This window comes from Procambarus clarkii, chromosome 36 (genome assembly GCF_040958095.1).
Source record: "Procambarus clarkii isolate CNS0578487 chromosome 36, FALCON_Pclarkii_2.0, whole genome shotgun sequence".
Classification (NCBI taxonomy): domain Eukaryota; kingdom Metazoa; phylum Arthropoda; class Malacostraca; order Decapoda; family Cambaridae; genus Procambarus; species Procambarus clarkii.
In genome coordinates, this window is record NC_091185.1 from 1,831,085 (window position 1) to 1,846,978 (window position 15,894).

Here is a 15,894-nt window from a genome sequence, read left to right on the forward strand (position 1 = left end):
ATATTGCTGCCATCAGGCTGCTCAGAGGCAGTCCAAGCTGGTAATCACTTCCCTCTTTACCAACAAAAGTCTTGGTTAACTCATCAGTTCTATCATGCATTCGGAGACCAATATGGGAAGGAATCCACAGGAGACAGACTCTGACTCCATCATCGATTATTTCATTATATCAGTGTCTGTGGGGAATTCTGACTCATGGGATATTATTTAATTTATTTTAATTATTAATTAATTAATTAATTTAATGTCATGTTATTTCTAGTGTATAATTAATTTATTTTTAATTCTTCCGATAGTTTAGTGGTCTGTATGTTTTATTGAGCGGATTGTATGAGTTTAAATTCTCCCACAAGTCATATCCCAACACCAATTAGGGGTTAATTAATTATAGTAGCCTATCAATCGAGAATTTATAGATTGACAGGAAATTTCTACTAAAGTTAATTTGTTATTCTACTGGAGTTAGTTTATACACGAAGGCCTTATCTGTTTGAAGGCTATTAGATGGACACGTGAGCAGTCAGTCAGCTATAGGCCTCGTGGCCATGGCGCCAATTTCCTCGCGGTGACGGGTAGTGTCGCTTAATTAATTCCCTGGTGACCACAGAAGATCTGGCGGAAGAATACATTATAACTACTGCAACTATACTTCCTGTCACAGATATGGCACGTTCTTATAATTATTGTTATTAAAGATTCTACGAGAGTGTGCGAGGCTCACCCGGTCTTGGGGTGTCGCCCACTTCCATACCGGAATGTAAATAATAATATTAAAAGGCCCAGTAATAATATTCGGACTGTTTAGGACAGACCGGAAACGAGGTGCTCTCATTATTTAGAGGCGGGTGAAGAACGATTGAAATTGAAATAAGTTTATTGAGGTAAAATACACACAAAGGAATGAGGTAGCTCAAGCTATTCTCACCCCGTTCAGTACATCGTGTTAATACATACATAGACACACATCACAAGCAATAAACGTATTACGATGGGTCGCTCAAGTTACCAGTGCAAACTTAACTGCTTCTTTCTGCTGCCTCACGGAGCAGTAGTGGCCGCCGCCGCCCTCCTCCTTCCCCGGTTCAGTACTGGAACCAGCTCAATTTTGTCCCTTTATGGACGAAGGTAGAGAGGCGTTAATTTTAATGGTAAATTTATTTGGTCATGTCACAGGGAACAGTTTTTATTAATTCTAACACTGCATTGGGAATTTTTAGTGGCTTTTAAAATTTTATTAATATTTTGTTGTGACGTGGCAATATATATCTCATGTTCAAGGGAAAATTCCACTGTGATTTCGTTTTCTTTGAGCGAGTTATTAAATTAATTTGTATTAGTATTGGTTAATAGGTTAGTACAAGAACAGCAGCACAATTATCTGCATATTGTAACTGAAATTATTAAAGTAGGTCGGTTTCTTCCGACAGTGTCTAGCTTCAGAGACAAGCACGTCACAGTTATGTCTTAGGAAGCTGAGGGCAGTCAAGGATGACAAGGAGTCACTTACAATTAGCGTGTCAACTTTGGATTTATGTACGCGCTCGAGTGCAAGGATTATGGCAACCAATTCTGTCTGAAGACTGGAGGCCCAGTTACTTAGACGCGCTCCACACTCATGGGAGAAGGAACCATCTCTCCCTGTTACAACAACTGCACCATGGGACAGGTGCAAGAATTAGAAAGAATCTTTCAGATTAGAAAGAATTCAGACTTTAGACCTTCAGATTATATTATGATATTTTTTTTTTTTTTTTTGAGATATATACAAGAGTTGTTACATTCTTGTAGAGCCACTAGTACGCGTAGCGTTTCGGGCAGGTCCCTGGAATACGATCCCCTGCCGCGAAGAATCGTTTTTTCAGAAGTCCACATTTTACTGTTGCGTTAAACAGAGGCTACAGTTAAGGAATTGCGCCCAGTAAATCCTCCCCGGCCAGGATACGAACCCATGACATAGCGCTCGCGAAACGCCAGGCGAGTGTCTTACCACTACACCACGGGGATATTGTGTTGCTTGAGTAAGGAAAGGATTGGTGTGTTTCAAAGGGCGAGAAGCCGTGTATTGCATGTGTTACAATCCCTGAAGTGGACCAACAGTCTGGAGTGTGTGGGGGACAAGAGTGGCAGTCTCAGGCTCAGTCCCAATCTTAAGTGATGCTAAACATTTCCTGCCGTGCTGTGTGTGATGCGAGAGTGTATTAGAAGTGTATAGCTAAAGGTGTGAGGTAAGGTGGCTACAGACAGTGGGCTCCAATGTCACTCAGTCTGTTCTTGAATGATTGTGTTCCTATGGGTGGAAGACCATAGTAGGCTACATGAAGACTGGACGGTTAAGGGGCCGGGTGCATGTGCAGTATTTTCCCAAATATAAACAAAAATTGATTTTTTTTAAACAAATCTCCCGCTATTTGGCATCATCGTCGTGAGAATTTCATCCAAATATGTTAAGAAATGGATTTTTTATAATAAATGTGTGGACGACGGGCAGTAACCAGTACTGATAGTAACCAGAACACCTCTTATTTACTGATAAGTGATACATAGTGATACAAAAGATAAAGATAAAGATAAAGTGATACAAGCTCCTGTCTGGTGCACATAGAAGACAAGTAGTAGTAAGGAAGGTCTATAAAGTGGATACGCAGCTGGTGTCACCTGGAAGGCCAGATTTCACACATAATGCTGCAACTCATCCTCCGAATTGACAGTACGATTTAATACTAAGTGTAATAAGTACATTTTCTTACTGTCATAAACAGTGCATAATTGCACTTATGGAGCTGTCACATTTACCCAACTCCCTCCCCCGATTTAATTCTTCTCGTTTTCTCTTAAGACACTCAGAACTTTAGTATAAAGTTTTCAATTTCAGTTTACAAAACACAAGTTTTAAATATCAGAAATTTCTTTTTCAGATTTATTAAACAATAGAGATTTTATACAAAATTTTAAAATATCCTGAGTTACTTTACAATTTATTTATATATTTTAGTTTTGTTTTATTAGTTTTATAAAACTGTAATATCAATATAGCTATAGGTTAAGTACTAATTGTAATTAAGAAGCAATACAATTATCATCATCAAAAACTAAGACGGTTAGGTGAGGTTGTGGTTTTCTATTCAGTTTTTCAGGTAAACTCAAATATTCACAATATATTTGAGACTACGATTTAATACTAAGTGAAAATAAGTACAATTCCTAACTGCTATAAATAGTACATAATTGCACTTATTTGTCTCCTTACATTTTCCTTAGTAAGTTATTATTCTGTATTCTATTATATATCATATAAATACATTGCCCAATGACAATATTTCTTATGTCCCTTTGTATGAAGAAGCTGACAACTGCTTTTTGCTGACCAGACCACACACTAGAAATTGAAGGTTTCACACTAGAATTCTCAATCGACTTGAGAATGGTCCAGGGCGGACCGAAACGTCGTCGTCCCTTCAATTTCTAGTGTGTGGTCTGGTCAACATACTTCAGCCACGTTATTGTGACTCATCGCCTGCACTGCTTTTTGTAAGTTTTTTCCTCCTTTGTTTCTAAGCGGATTTTGTTTTGACTTCTACATCTTGGAGAATGTATATCCGGCATTAAGCACGTGAAGTTGAAGCCAAATTGGTCAACATGTTTTTCAGCCACAGGTGGCAGAAGTTGTAACTTTTATTATTTTATTGACCGATTTATTTACAGAGTTTAAACTCTATTCTCTTTGTCTATTTAGTTTGAATTGATGAATGAGAACCAGATGAGAACCTTATTACTTCTATGAGCAATACAGTTACTGCAGTATATATATGTTTCATTATAGGAAGATAAGAATTAAGGTAACTGCAGAAGGCCTAGTGGCCCACACGGGGCAGCTAGTATATCCACCCAATCTTATTCATATATATGTCTAACCTATTGTTAGACAGTTAAGAGGCCCAGTGTCTGTCTTACTGTTATTCCTAATGTAAATCTATATTTTGTTTCTTTTATGGAGGGGTTAATTTTTCTTGACTTCATTTCAGCACGTATTGACCTAACACTTACACATTGTCCACTACGAATGCCCAGAAATCTTAATTGAAACTTACAAGATGTCATAAATTAGAAGTACAGTACTACATTCACTGTCCAGAACTTTAAATGCACTTTTCTCTATGAATAACATTTTCAACTTTGAGACCAAGTGAAAACTTCAGTTTCTGACCGATTCTCGCCATTTTTACACATGTGCAAAGTTCTTAGTTATAAGGTATCCTCTGACTCTTTTAATCTTTAAGCCATAATGTTTGGAGTTATAAATATTTTGCTCATAAAGTTAGCACATGCTAACTTTATGAGCAAAATATTTATAACTCCAAACATTTGGATGACAACATTCATAAAATGTTTTACAGTAAACTATTCAATTAAACAATAATTTACTGAGAGGGACATGAACGTTATGTGACACTCTGAGACAATAATGAATAAAATAACAATTGGTGACATTGTATAATATTTTTATCAGTTTGAAGTTGTGATTTTTTTTTCTTTCTTTTTTTAACTTTTTGTTAAAAAAAGTTGTTTTGTTCTTTCTTTTTTGTAACTTTTTTTGTTTCGCTAACTGGTGAGCATTCCACCCCTGGGGGTGATGGTGAGCATTCCACACCTGGGGGTGATGGTGAGCATTCCACCCCTGGGGGTGATGGTGAGCATTCCACACCTGGGGGTGATGGTGAGCATTCCACACCTGGGGGTGATGGTGAGCATTCCACCCCTGGGGGTGATGGTGAGCATTCCACACCTGGGGGTGATGGTGAGCATTCCACACCTGGGGGTGATGGTGAGCATTCCACACCTGGAGGTGATGGTGAGCATTCCACACCTGGGGGTGATGGTGAGCATTCCACACCTGGGGGTGATGGTGAGCATTCCACCCCTGGGGGTGATGGTGAGCATTCCACACCTGGGGGTGATGGTGAGCATTCCACCCCTGGGGGTGATGGTGAGCATTCCACCCCTGGGGGTGATGGTGAGCATTCCACCCCTGGGGGTGATGGTGAGCATTCCACACCTGGGGGTGATGGTGAGCATTCCACACCTGGGGGTGATGGTGAGCATTCCACCCCTGGGGGTGATGGTGAGCATTCCACACCTGGGGGTGATGGTGAGCATTCCACACCTGGGGGTGATGGTGAGCATTCCACCCCTGGGGGTGATGGTGAGCATTCCACACCTGGGGGTGATGGTGAGCATTCCACACCTGGGGGTGATGGTGAGCATTCCACACCTGGGGGTGATGGTGAGCATTCCACACCTGGGGGTGATGGTGACCATTCCACACCTGGGGGTGATGGTGAGCATTCCACACCTGGGGGTGATGGTGAGCATTCCACACCTGGGGGTGATGGTGAGCATTCCACACCTGGGGGTGATGGTGAGCATTCCACCCCTGGGGGTGATGGTGAGCATTCCACACCTGGGGGTGATGGTGACCATTCCACACCTGGGGGTGATGGTGACCATTCCACACCTGGGGGTGATGGTGAGCATTCCACCCCTGGGGGTGATGGTGAGCATTCCACACCTGGGGGTGATGGTGACCATTCCACACCTGGGGGTGATGGTGACCATTCCACACCTGGGGGTGATGGTGAGCATTCCACCCCTGGGGGTGATGGTGAGCATTCCACACCTGGGGGTGATGGTGACCATTCCACACCTGGGGGTGATGGTGACCATTCCACACCTGGGGGTGATGGTGAGCATTCCACACCTGGGGGTGATGGTGAGCATTCCACACCTGGGGGTGATGGTGAGCATTCCACACCTGGGGGTGATGGTGACCATTCCACACCTGGGGGTGATGGTGACCATTCCACACCTGGGGGTGATGGTGAGCATTCCACACCTGGGGGTGATGGTGAGCATTCCACACCTGGGGGTGATGGTGAGCATTCCACACCTGGGGGTGATGGTGAGCATTCCACACCTGGGGGTGATGGTGAGCATTCCACACCTGGGGGTGATGGTGACCATTCCACACCTGGGGGTGATGGTGAGCATTCCACACCTGGGGGTGATGGTGACCATTCCACACCTGGGGGTGATGGTGACCATTCCACACCTGGGGGTGATGGTGAGCATTCCACACCTGGGGGTGATGGTGAGCATTCCACACCTGGGGGTGATGGTGACCATTCCACACCTGGGGGTGATGGTGAGCATTCCACACCTGGGGGTGATGGTGAGCATTCCACACCTGGGGGTGATGGTGAGCATTCCACACCTGGAGGTGATGGTGAGCATTCCACACCTGGGGGTGATGGTGAGCATTCCACACCTGGGGGTGATGGTGAGCATTCCACCCCTGGGGGTGATGGTGACCATTCCACACCTGGGTGTGATGGTGACCATTCCACCCCTGGGGGTGATGGTGACCATTCCACACCTGGGGGTGATGGTGACCATTCCACCCCTGGGGGTGATGGTGAGCATTCCACCCCTGGGGGTGATGGTGACCATTCCACCCCTGGGGGTGATGGTGACCATTCCACCCCTGGGGGTGATGGTGACCATTCCACCCCTGGGGGTGATGGTGACCATTCCACCCCTGGGGGTGATGGTGACCATTCCACCCCTGGGGGTGATGGTGACCATTCCACCCCTGGGGGTGATGGTGACCATTCCACCCCTGGGGGTGATGGTGACCATTCCACCCCTGGGGGTGATGGTGACCATTCCACCCCTGGGGGTGATGGTGACCATTCCACCCCTGGGGGTGATGGTGACCATTCCACCCCTGGGGGTGATGGTGACCATTCCACACCTGGGGGTGATGGTGACCATTCCACACCCGACGGCTGGATGTTCACCGCAGCCGTAAATATGCTTAATGTAAGCGTGAGCCCAATTGTCACGCCCAAACATTTTTTCCCATTGACCCGTGGCCCAGCCACTTGGGCTGGACGGTAGAGCGACGGTCTCGCTTTATGCAGGTCGGTGTTCAATCCCTAACCGTCCCAAAGTGGTTGGGCACCATTCCTTCCCTCCCGTCCCATCTCTAATCCTTATCCTGGCCTCTTCCCGGTGCTATATAGTCGTGATGGTTTGGCGCTTTCTGATAGTTCCCTCCCTCCCTCCCTCCCTCCCTCCCTCCCTCCCTCCCTCCTTTCCTTCCTACTACCTAGCAGGAGGAAGAGAACAGGTCTTAGACCTGTACCCAGCGAGGGGGCGTTGCTGGCCCAACAGGTGTGCAGGCTGTTACCAGCCCTGTAATCGTGGCCCTACAGGTGTGTAGGCTGTTACCAGCCCCTTTATCGTGGCCCTACAGGTGTGTGGGCTGTTATTAGCCCTGTTACCGTGACCATACAGGTGTGTGGGCTGTTACCAGCCCTGTTATCGTAGCCCTACACGTGTGTAGGCTGTTATCAGCCCTGTAATCGTGGCCCTACAGGTGTGTGGACTGTTACCAGCCCTGTTACCATGACCCTACAGGTGTGTGGGCTGTTACTAGCCCCGTTACCGTGATCCTACAGATGTGTAGGCTGTTACCATCTCCCGTTACCGTGACCCTACAGGTGTGTGTAGGCTGTTACCAACCCTGTAACTGTGACCTTACAGGTGTGTGGGCTGTTGCCAGCCCCGTTACCATGACCCTGTTACTGTGACCCCTACAGGTGTGTAGGCTGTTACCAGCCCCCGTTACCGTGACCCAACAGGTGTATAGGCTGGTACCAGCCCCCGTTACAGTGACCCTACAGGTGTGTGTAGGCTGTTACCAACCCTGTTACTGTGACTCTACAGGTGTGTGGGCTGTTACCAACCCTCTTACTGTGACCCTACAGGTGTGTGGGCTTTTACAAACCCCGTTACCATGACCCTACAGGTGTGTAAACTGTTACCAGCCCTGTTACCGTGACCCTACAGGTGTGTAGGCTGTTACCAACCCTGTTACTGTGTCCCTACAGGTGTGTAGGCTGTTACCAACCCTGTTACTGTGACCCTACACATGTGTGGGCTGTTACCAGCCTTGTTACCATGACCCTACAGGTGTGTAGGCTATTACCAACCCTGTTACTGAGACCCAACAGGTGTGTAGGCTGTTACCAGCCCCCGTTACAGTGACCCTACAGTTGTGTGCAGGCTGTTACCAACCCTGTTACTGTGACCCTACATGTGTGTAGGCTGTTACCAACCCTGTTACTGTGACCCTACAGGTGTGTGTAGACTGTTACCAGCCCCCATTACCATGACCCTACAGGTGTGTAGACTGTTATCAACCCCGTTACTGTGACCCTACAGGTGTGTAGACTGTTATCAACCCAGTTACTGTGATCCTACAGGTGTGTAGACTGTTATCAACCCCGTTACTGTGACCCTACAGGTGTGTAGGCTGTTACCAGCCCCGTTACCATAACCATACAGTTTTTTTAAATGATTCCATTATTTCATTGCTGGAAGGTGTGTTCCTGCCTTCTCTCTAGCCACTCAGGTCATGTGACTGTTATCTTGGCTTATCTGATTGTTGCCGCCGGAGGCTGCTAGTTCATTATGCACCCCATACTCTTCCTGTGAGCGGTAGCGCAAAAAGCATTACAGAGGGCACAAAAGGTCTTTATCAGACCTCATCTTAGATTATTACATAAACAATTTCATCTATCCTTCACACCTTATAGTTACAATAACAGCTAGTTACAGAGAAAGTGCTATTACAAGAGCTACATATTTACAGTAAGTCATTATACATTAATGGTAGGTCTTATCGCTAATACATAATTGTTTGATAAATTGAGATATTAGTGTCATAGGGGAGCTTTTGTTAATTATTAGTCTTCACAATACACTACTTGTTTCTTAATCTCATATGTCGTTCATCTACTGGAAGCGAAATATGGATACAGTGCAAGGATTTCAGGTAATTTATCCATGGTAATAACATAGGTTGCCATATCATACAGAGTGAACTTAGATTTATCTTTAAATGGCTCAATTTTACTACAATCCAAGATATAGTGTTCGAGTGTGTGTCCCTGTCTTTGTCCACACACTTTACACTTTACTTCATCTAGATCCCTATACAAGCCGAACTGCCAGAGATACTTGTAGCCAAGTCTTATATACGAGCTGTGACAACATCTGTTAGTCTACTGACTTTGTTACTTGCCCCATACACATGTTTTACTTCACACATTTCATTGTAATGAACAATGGACCTGCTAGTTCCAGTTTGCACTGTTCTACTTTCTTCAAATCCATCCAGGAGTTCTCGTCTAATGACATTTTTAAGGGACCTATTTGATAACTCAAGATTCCATTCAATACTGTCTTTATTTACTGCAGCCTTAGCAAGGGCGTCAACTTTGTCATGTTCCTGCAAGCCAATGTGAGAAGGAATCCACAACATTTTTATATTTACCCTCTTGCTAAGTATTCTTATATACCTATTTGTGGCTTCCAAGACAAGCACGTTATTACTTGATTGCTAACTGTTTATTGGTCGTAGTGAGGAAAGGGAGTCGGAAATAATTAAGGTGTCTACTTCAGTGTTGTCAATAATTCCGAGTGCTACCAGTATTGCTACCAACTCGGCTTGCATTGTGGACGCCCAGTTACTAATTCTTATATTCTTGCCAATTGTGCTGCCATCGGGCTGATGAGCAATAACAGCACTTCCTGTAGCTGTATTAAGCTACATATACACATACACCATATGTGTATATGTAGCTCAATACGTGTATATGTATATGGTCTGTATATGTATACAGACCATATACACTTCGGGCCAGTGTATATGATCTGTGTGATGGTGTTTTCAGTGTGTATATTGTGTATGTGTTGTATGGTGCTTAACTTAGCAGCAAGCTGAGCATGAGGGTTGTGTGTGGTGAGTACTCATCTAATTGTGCTTGCGGGGGTTGAGCTTTGGCTCTTTGGTCTCGCTTCTCAACTGTCAATCAACTGGTGTAAGGAAGGTCTTGGAGGGGTATGCAGGGGTCAAGATGTCTACAGGTACTCTCTGCTAGGGTGGAAGGAAGTGCTGTACTCTTTCATCTGTATATACATCGTGCAGTCCCATCATTTTAATATGAGTGGCTGTTCTTTGAATCCATTTAGACTCGCTAATTCCATTTCGTATGTGTTCTAACAGTGCAACTGACACAATGTTGTTTTTGTTATCACGCAGCAGCTTTAGTCCCATCATAAGATTAATTTCAAATATTCTATCTCTAATGCTAAGTATATTTAATTCTTTCCGCATGTTGAGAACTTTGGTAGTTATAGGACAGCCAAGTATAATTCTGAGTGCTTCATTTGGCATTTTTTCCAGTCTATCAATACTTTGGCCATTTTATAGCACTAAAGCTGGTGCATGATAGTCTATCAGAAACTTTATATATGGTAAGAACATCATGCTTCTCTGAGTGATCAACAAATCTGTTGGTGACGAAATTCTCTCATGTTTATTATATATTAAATACCGATGGATAATGGATTATTTATTGTGGATCAAATTATCATAAATTGGCTTGATTTTTACAGCCTCGTCTAAGTCCTGTGAGAGGGAGTCCTGTGAGAGGGAGTCCTGTGAGAGGGAGTCCTGTGAGAGTGAGTCCTGTGAGAGGGAGTCCTGAGAGAGTGAGTCCTTTGAGAGTAAGTCCTGTGAGAGTGAGTCCTGTGAGAGCGAGTCCTGTGAGAGTGAGTCCTGTGAGAGGGAGTCCTGTGAGAGGGAGTCCTAAGAGAGTGAGTCCTGTGAGAGTAAGTCCTGTGAGAGTGAGTCCTGTGAGAGTGAGTCCTGTGAGAGGGAGTCCTGTGAGAGTGAGTCCTGTGAGAGTGAGTCCTGTGAGAGTGAGTCCTGTGAGAGGGAGTCCTGTGAGAGTGAGTCCTGTGAGAGTGAGTCCTGTGAGAGTGAGTCCTGTGAGAGGGAGTCCTGTGAGAGTGAGTCCTGTGAGAGTAAGTCCTGTGAGAGTGAGTCCTGTGAGAGTGAGTCCTGTGAGAGTGAGTCCTGTGAGAGTGAGTCCTGTGAGAGGGAGTCCTGTGAGAGTGAGTCCTGTGAGAGTAAGTCCTGTGAGAGTGAGTCCTGTGAGAGTGAGTCCTGTGAGAGTGAGTCCTGTGAGAGTGAGTCCTGTGAGAGTGAGTCCTGTGAGAGTGAGTCCTGAGAGAGTGAGTCCTTTGAGAGTGAGTCCTTTGAGAGTAAGTCCTGTGAGAGTGAGTCCTGTGAGAGTGAGTCCTGTGAGAGTGAGTCTTGTGAGAGTGAGTCCTGTGAGAGTGAGTCCTGAGAGAGTGAGTCCTTTGAGAGTGAGTCCTGTGAGAGTAAGTCCTGTGAGAGTGAGTCCTGTGAGAGTGAGTCCTGTGAGAGGGAGTCCTGTGAGAGTGAGTCCTGTGAGAGTGAGTCCTGTGAGAGTGAGTCCTTTGAGAGTAAGTCCTGTGAGAGGGAGTCCTGTGAGAGGGAGTCCTGTGAGAGTGAGTCCTGTGAGAGTGAGTCCTGTGAGAGGGAGTCCAGTGAGAGGGAGTCCTGTGAGAGGGAGTCCTGTGAGAGGGAGTCCTGTGAGAGTGAGTCCTGTGAGAGTGAGTCCTGTGAGAGTGAGTCCTGTGAGAGTGAGTCCTTTGAGAGTAAGTCCTGTGAGAGGGAGTCCTGTGAGAGGGAGTCATGTGAGAGTGAGTCCTTTGAGAGTGAGTCCTGTGAGAGTGAGTCCTGTGAGAGTGAGTCCTGTGAGAGTGAGTCCTGTGAGAGTGAGTCCTGTGAGAGTGAGTCCTGAGAGAGTGAGTCCTTTGAGAGTGAGTCCTTTGAGAGTAAGTCCTGTGAGAGTGAGTCCTGTGAGAGTGAGTCCTGTGAGAGTGAGTCTTGTGAGAGTGAGTCCTGTGAGAGTGAGTCCTGAGAGAGTGAGTCCTTTGAGAGTGAGTCCTGTGAGAGTAAGTCCTGTGAGAGTGAGTCCTGTGAGAGTGAGTCCTGTGAGAGGGAGTCCTGTGAGAGTGAGTCCTGTGAGAGTGAGTCCTGTGAGAGTGAGTCCTTTGAGAGTAAGTCCTGTGAGAGGGAGTCCTGTGAGAGGGAGTCCTGTGAGAGTGAGTCCTGTGAGAGTGAGTCCTGTGAGAGGGAGTCCTGTGAGAGGGAGTCCTGTGAGAGGGAGTCCTGTGAGAGTGAGTCCTGTGAGAGTGAGTCCTGTGAGAGTGAGTCCTGTGAGAGTGAGTCCTTTGAGAGTAAGTCCTGTGAGAGGGAGTCCTGTGAGAGGGAGTCATGTGAGAGTGAGTCCTGTGAGAGTGAGTCCTGTGAGAGTGAGTCCTGAGAGAGTGAGTCCTGTGAGAGTGAGTCCTGTGAGAGTGAGTCCTGTGAGAGTGAGTCCTGTGAGAGTGAGTCCTGAGAGAGTGAGTCCTTTGAGAGTAAGTCCTGTGAGAGTGAGTCCTGTGAGAGTGAGTCCTGTGAGAGTGAGTCCTGTGAGAGTGAGTCTTGTGAGAGTGAGTCCTGTGAGAGTGAGTCCTGTGAGAGTGAGTCCTGTGAGAGTGAGTCCTGTGAGAGTGAGTCCTGAGAGAGTGAGTCCTTTGAGAGTGAGTCCTGTGAGAGTGAGTCCTGTGAGAGTGAGTCCTGTGAGAGTGAGTCCTGTGAGAGTGAGTCCTTTGAGAGTCAGTCCTGTGAGAGTGAGTCCTGTGAGAGTGAGTCCTTTGAGAGTAAGTCCTGTGAGAGTGAGTCCTGTGAGAGTGAGTCCTGTGAGAGTGAGTCCTGTGAGAGTGAGTCCTGTGAGAGTGAGTCCTGAGAGAGTGAGTCCTTTGAGAGTGAGTCCTGTGAGAGTGAGTCCTGTGAGAGTGAGTCCTGTGAGAGTGAGTCCTGTGAGAGTGAGTCCTTTGAGAGTCAGTCCTGTGAGAGTGAGTCCTGTGAGAGTGAGTCCTTTGAGAGTAAGTCCTGTGAGAGTGAGTCCTGTGAGAGTGAGTCCTGTGAGAGTGAGTCCTGTGAGAGTGAGTCCTGTGAGAGTAAGTCCTGTGAGAGTAAGTCCTGTGAGAGGGAGTCCTGTGAGAGTGAGTTCTGTGAGAGGGAGTCCAGTGAGAGTGAGTCCTGTGAGAGTGAGTCCTGTGAGAGGGAGTCCTGTGAGAGTGAGTCATGTGAGAGTGAGTCCTGTGAGAGTGAGTCATGTGAGAGTGAGTCCTGAGAGAGTGAGTCCTGTGAGAGTGAGTCCTGTGAGAGTAAGTCATGTGAGAGTGAGTCATGTGAGAGTGAGTCCTGTGAGAGTGAGTCCTGTGAGAGTAAGTCATGTGAGAGTGAGTCCTGTGAGAGTGAGTCCTGTGAGAGTGAGTCCTGTGAGAGTGAGTCCTGTGAGAGTAAGTCCTGTGAGAGTAAGTCCTGTGAGAGGGAGTCCTGTGAGAGTGAGTCATGTGAGAGTGAGTCCTGTGAGAGTAAGTCCTGTGAGAGTGAGTCCTGTGAGAGTAAGTCCTGTGAGAGTGAGTCCTGTGAGAGTGAGTCCTCATTAAGTAGAGAACATATATATAATATTTCCCCTCACTGAGTGGTAACCATATGCTTGACATTCCCCTCAGTGAGAGGGGAGCACACATGTGCTACACCAACCCGTCCTCCAAAAATGGGGAGGTAAATATAACAGCCCCATAAGTGCAATTATGTACTATGTATGACAGTCAAGAATTGTACTTATTTTCACTTAGTATTAAACCGTTCTGTTAAATATATTGTGAATATTTGAGTTTATCTGAAAAGTTGAATAGAAAACTACGACCTAACGTAACTCCTAGTTTTTGAAGATAATAATTTTATTCCTTCTTAATTATAATTAATACTTAACCTATAGCTATATTGATATTACAGTTTTATTAAACAAATAAAAGAAACCAAAATATTTCAATATATTGTAAGGTAATTCAGGATATTTTCAAATTTTTTATAAAATCTCTATTGTTAAATAAAAACTGAAAATAAATTTCTAATATTTAAAACTTGTGTACAGGAAATAAAACTTAACAACTTCTTCCTAAAATTCTGATGTTTTAACAGAAAACGAGGAGAATAAATGGGGAGGTAAATGTAACAGCCCCATAAGTGCAATTATGTACTATGTATGACAGTAAGGAAATTGTACTTATTACACTTAGTATCAAACCATACTGTCAATTAGGAGGATGAGTTGGCTACACTCTCAGCTCTGAGACGAGTGTGGCGTTATCCCTCTGGCCGTCCTTCAGCTGGGTGCCACAAGGTGCTGGGTGCCACAAGGTGCTGGGTGCCATAAGGTGCTGGGTGCCACAAGGTGCTGGGTGCCACAAGGTGCTGGGAGCCACAAGGTGCTGGGTGCCACAAGGTACTGGGTGCCACAAGGTGCTGGGTGCCACAAGGTACTGGGTGCCACAGGGTGCTGGTGGCCACAAGGTGCTGGGTGCCACAAGGTGCTGGGTGCCACAAGGTGCTGAGGGCCACAAGGTGCTGGGTGCCACAAGGTGCTGGGAGCCACAAGGTGCTGGGTGCCACAAGGTGCTGGGTGCCACAAGGTGCTGGGTGCCACAAGGTGCTGGGTGCCACAAGGTACTGGGTGCCACAAGGTGCTGGGTGCCACAAGGTGCTGGGTGCCACAAGGTACTGGGTGCCACAAGGTGCTGGGTGCCACAAGGTGCTGGGAGCCACAAGGTACTGGGGGCCACAAGGTGCTGGGTGCCACAAGGTGCTGGGTGCCACAAGGTGCTGGGTGCCACAAGGTACTGGGTGCCACAAGGTACTGGGGGCCACAAGGTACTGGGGGCCACAAGGTACTGGGGGCCACAAGGTGCTGGGTGCCACAAGGTACTGGGTGCCACAAGGTGCTGGGTGCCACAAGGTGCTGGGTGCCACAAGGTACTGGGTGCCACAAGGTGCTGGGTGCCACAAGGTGCTGGGGGCCACAAGGTACTGGGTGCCACAAGGTGTTGGGTGCCACAAGGTACTGGGTGCCACAAGGTACTGGGTGCCACAAGGTACTTGGGGCCACAAGGTGCTGGGTGCCACAAGGTGTTGGGGGCCACAAGGTGCTGGGGGCCACAAGGTGCTGGGTGCCACAAGGTACTGGGGGCCACAAGGTACTGGGTGCCACAAGGTACTGGGGGCCACAAGGTGCTGGGTGCCACAAGGTACTGGGTGCCACAAGGTGCTGGGGGCCACAAGGTACTGGGGGCCACAAGGTGCTGGGAGCCACAAGGTGCTGGGTGCCACAAGGTACTGGGTGCCACAAGGTACTGGGTGCCACAAGGTACTGGGTGCCACAAGGTACTGGGGGCCACAAGGTGCTGGGTGCCACAAGGTACTGGGTGCCACAAGGTACTGGGTGCCACAAGGTACTGGGAGCCACAAGGTACTGGGGGCCACAAGGTGCTGGGTGCCACAAGGTACTGGGTGCCACAAGGTGCTGGGGGCCACAAGGTGCTGGGTGCCACAAGGTGCTGGGGGCCACAAGGTACTGGGGGCCACAAGGTACTGGGTGCCACAAGGTGCTGGGTGCCACAAGGTGCTGGGTGCCACAAGGTACTGGGGGCCACAAGGTACTGGGGGCCACAAGGTGCTGGGTGCCACAAGGTACTGGGTGCCACAAGGTGCTGGGGGCCACAAGGTACTGGGTGCCACAAGGTGCTGGGAGCCACAAGGTACTGGGGGCCACAAGGTACTGGGGGCCACAAGGTGCTGGGGGCCATGAGTGCTCACAGGTGTGAGTGACGCAGCCGCCATATCTTTCACCTTGTTCTTATTTCCACCCGTACAGAAGTTCACCTCTTTTTCACCTCACTGTAGCGCTCTCATTGTTCCTTAACGGTACAGTCTGGTACTGTAATTCATCCATGCGGGTACACGTACCGCGGGGTACAGAAGAAAGCCCTCGGCTGTACACGTAACTACCGAACCACCAACGAGTACCGTAAATCACCACCTGTCTCAATCACCGGTACCCAATC